At 44.8% G+C, this 4,107-nt stretch overlaps 2 long non-coding RNA genes across 3 annotated transcripts; one reads left to right on the top strand and one right to left on the bottom strand.

Moving 5' to 3' along the window:
* Positions 1–1,547: 1,547 nt before the first annotated feature.
* On the bottom strand, positions 1,548–2,287 carry LOC130534190 (uncharacterized). Its single transcript, XR_008952831.1, has 2 exons — positions 2,159–2,287; positions 1,548–1,873 (listed from the first exon to the last, which is right to left on the bottom strand). It is a non-coding gene; the product is annotated as an uncharacterized LOC130534190 (long non-coding RNA).
* On the top strand, positions 1,784–3,895 carry LOC130534189 (uncharacterized). Of its 2 annotated transcripts, none has more exons than XR_008952829.1 (3): positions 1,784–1,921; positions 1,969–2,541; positions 2,627–2,653. It is a non-coding gene; the product is annotated as an uncharacterized LOC130534189 (long non-coding RNA). The 2 variants fall into 2 exon arrangements; XR_008952830.1 differs by lacking the exon at positions 1,784–1,921 and adding an exon at positions 2,877–3,895 and having other exon boundaries at positions 2,312–2,541; positions 2,627–2,750.
* The last annotated feature ends 212 nt before the right edge of the window (positions 3,896–4,107 follow it).

The raw sequence follows: 4,107 nt of genomic DNA, 5'->3' as shown, positions 1-4,107 counted from the left end.
GATGGAGGGGCAGGTGATTATTCAGCAGCCTGAACATGCTTTATTCTCACTTCTCCCCAATCATCCCCCTCCAGCTCCTCACACACCTGCTTCCTTCACGTCCTCCTTCCCTTCCAAAGTGCAGAACTCGTCACCCGTGCACTCCAACTCCGTAACAGCTGTTACAATAATGATGATAATACGAAGATGGTTTCCACAGGTGCTGGTTTAACCTCTGTGACTGAGTCACAACTTCATGGGCCTCCTGAAGCTCTAAACCAGTGGTTCTTAACCTGGGTTTGATCAAACTCCAGTCTTGCACCGGCAAAACTAAAGGAGCATTTCTTGAAGCTGCATGCAGATGGGGAAGACAGGAACACAACACTTGCTGAATTCAAGGTGAAGAGAGCCAGATTCGATGAAAAGGCCACTCTGCCTTCTTTTGGATTTGTACCCATTGACAAACCGATCCTCACAGCATCGTACGAAGGTGCTTACCTGATCACAAAGCAGGGCAAGCCACACACCACCGGTGAAACACTCATGAAACCAGCTGCCTTAAAGATGCCGAATCTGATACTCGGAACAGCGGCCGAAGGTAAATTATCCCAAATTCCTCTTTCAAATGACACCATCAGCGAGAGAATAGAGGGCACGAGTAAAGACATCTTGGCTCAAGTAGTCGCAGATCTGATTTCAAACCCGGCAAAATTCAGGCTTCAACTTGATGAGACCACAGACGTTTCTATTCTAAGCCAGCTTGCTGTTTTTGTGCGCTATGTGAAAGACGACATGATAAAAGAAGATTTTTTATGTTGTAATCCTCTTACAACAATAACTAAGGCAGCCAATGTGAAGAAGCTTGTAGATAACTTCTTCAGAGATCACAATCTTTTATGGGATATGGTTTCTGCAGGTTATACTGACAGAGCTCCAGTCATGCTGGGAATGAAAGTGTGGTTTTGGTGTGTGAGTAAAAGTCGATGCAGCACACATCATTGTCACGCATTGTATTCTGCACAGGCATGCGTTGGCCACAAAAACCTCGCCTCCAAAACTGACAGAAGTGTTCAAAACTGTCGTTGAATGTGTGAACTACGTGCGAAATTGTGGCGCCGCATCTTCAGTGAGCTGTGTAAAGAAATGGGCTGTGAATCTGAGGTACTTCTGCACCGTTCTAATGTTCGGTGGTTATCTCAGGGACAGGTGCTGAATCGTGTTGTAGCCATGCGTGTGGAATTAGCCCTGTTTTTGCAAGAACACCAATATTGTCATGCAGATTGCTTCAATAATTCTGAGTTCATTCTCATTTTAGCATACATGGCTGATATATTCGCAGCTCTCAATCAGAGGATGCAGGGTGGTGGAGTCAACATCATGGAAGCGGAAGAAAACCTGAAAGCTTTAAAAAATATATATACAGCTACCGTCATGGAAACGACGAACAGAAAACAATAACTTCGCAACCTTTCCCCTTCCGGATGACTGTGTAAGTAAAGGTGTGAAATGGGGTGTGAGAAGTCTAAACCATTTCACCCCTTCCATCAGGTGTCACAATACACAAAATGTATGTTTTTATTGATTTATTTACCTGCAGCCATTCATTTCATACTAACATATACATTAGACATGAACCTGATTCATCTTCTTGTTCCAGATCAGGGCTCTTGGCTCCGTTTCTACCTCAGTCTCACAGTATAACAAACACTTGCCATAGAATCTCCTATTTGATGATCAGACCATGTTTTCCCATATAGGAATATTTGATCCTGAAAATGTTCTTCCCACGTTTTCATTACGATCAGCACATTATTGAAGGCGTCGCCTGTCTGGAGAACTGTGGCCCTCTGCTTCTGGAAGGTGTCTGGCGCCGTCTAGAGGACAATTGGTATCGCTGTGAAGGAGAAAGGTCCCACATGTTTGGCCCAACAAAATTCTTCTAGTTCCACCTGACAGTTTTCATCACAGAAATCCAAGTTTTAAAAGCAGTTTTGCTTTTTCTCTCAATTTCTCGGGCATGAGGTGTTACGAGCGGTTGTATCAGGACCCGAAAGCAGGCAGGACACAGTGGCGTTTCGTCTTCCGAGAAGCTTTATTTAAGTTCACAGAAAGTTATGCAACTCAAAAGGCGTGGAGACCACGACTCAGTTCTTAATCCAAACAGGAAATGAAAACTTACGACAAAAAATCCCGAGCGGGGTCAAAAGTAGTAATGTTCCCTCTGACACGGGGCTTCGAACCACGCCCCAAAACTCGGTAGAGTTTTTTCTGAAGCACTGCTCCGGAGCTCGCTTCAAATCACGTGACTGATGACGTTTGAACCTCTTCACTGCTTCATTCGGCCTGAATCAGCTGACTGGTTCGGTTCAATGGGCGGGTCTCAGTTGTGTTTAAAAATGGATGAAACAGCGCAATACGTTGCCTATCTGGTCAATACCTTTTTGGATTGATTTGATTAGCGTTCGTATTGCTTTCGGTTTGCTTTCTTATTGCTTTGCAATGGAACCAACCAGGAAGAGATCTCAAGTCTGGGACCACTTTGAAATGGTGCCGCCGAACAAGGTAGGTGTTACAAACGTATTTTTCAACTCTTATTCACACAGTAACAAATAATAAACCACACACACATCACATTTTTAATTTGCAGGTGAAGTGTTTGCTTTGTTCCCGACATCTGGCGTATAATAATAACACGTCATCAATGATGAGGCATTACCGAGCCAAACATGAGAATGAAGCTGGTGGTGCTGCTGTGATGACGTTTCCACCAGGTGAGTGGGTGCTGTTCCAGGCAATATTAAGAGTAACTTTTAAACTTTACTGCGCAGGTTTGGGTGTATAGAATTAGTTAATTAACTAAATTAATCTTGTTCTGCTAACTTCCATATTTTATGTAGCAGGAAGCAGGAGTTTGATGAAGCTCTAGTGGATTTCATAGTGAAAGATTCCCAGCCTTTCACTGTGGTGTCTGATCCTGGCTTCCGTGCTCTGGTGGCTAAACTGGATCCCACATACACCCTTCCATCAAGGCAGACAGTTAAAGCCATGGTGGAGAGGAGGTATGTGGAAGAAAAGGAGAAGGCCAAGGCAGCCCTGCAGAATGTTGACAGTGTCAGCTTGACCGCAGATATGTGGACTTCCATCAACATGGATGCGTATCTCGCTGTCACCTGTCATGCTATTCATGCAGGTGAACTCTCCACCACCCTGTTGGGAGTTCGGCCTTTTCCTATCAGTCACACAGCAGAGAACATCGCTGGAACTGCTCGAGAGATTTTAAGGGAATGGGCTCTTGAAGAGAAGGTGAGGTGCTTGGTGGCTGACGCAGCAGCAAATATGATGCTGCAGCAACTATTCTGCGGGTGCGGCATACTGTCTGCCTGGCTCACGCACTAAACTTAATTGTCAAAAAGGCCATGGATGCTACTCCTGGGCTAGATAATATAAGATCAAAAACGAGGCGGATGATCACCTATTTTAAATCAAGCACCACCGCTAAAGAGAAGCTGCAGCAGATCCAGGTGCAAATGGGCCGTCCTGTCACAAAACTAATAATTGAAGTAGACACAAGATGGAATAGCACCTATGAGATGCTGCAGCGTCTTTATGAGCAGAGGGATGCAGCTGCCGCTGCTCTGACCACTCTGCCCACAGATTTGGACCTGTTGACTGCAAATGACTTTGAGTGTGCATCTGAGTGTAGGAAGATACTGTCACCTTTTCATGCTGCCACCGTAGAGCTCTCACATGAAAAGAGGGTGTCGGGATCAAAAATAACACCCCTGATAGAAATGCTGAAGCATGCTTTGAGTGAGCTGATGGCACAGAACTCAAACATAAACCTCAATAGAATTATGAATGATAAACTCAGTGGAATAGAAACCACAAGCATCTTCTCTTTATCATCATTACTTGACCCAAGATTTTAAACACTCGGATTCCAAAGCCCCTCAAATGCCGAGTCAGCTGTGCACCGGTTAAAATCGGAGTGTGCGGCATTGTTGCGGAATGCACCCACCGAAGAGGACCCGCCGTCCACTTCAACAGCACAGCCAGAACCAGCTGCTTCTTCCAAGGTACAAAATTATAGAATTTGGATCAATAGATTTATTTGCATTGATTCATGTA

The sequence above is a fragment of the Takifugu flavidus genome, chromosome 11 (genome assembly GCF_003711565.1).
Source record: "Takifugu flavidus isolate HTHZ2018 chromosome 11, ASM371156v2, whole genome shotgun sequence".
NCBI lineage: Eukaryota > Metazoa > Chordata > Actinopteri > Tetraodontiformes > Tetraodontidae > Takifugu > Takifugu flavidus.
Note: the sequence above shows the minus strand (reverse complement) of the source record. Positions and strands in the feature narration are given on the sequence as shown.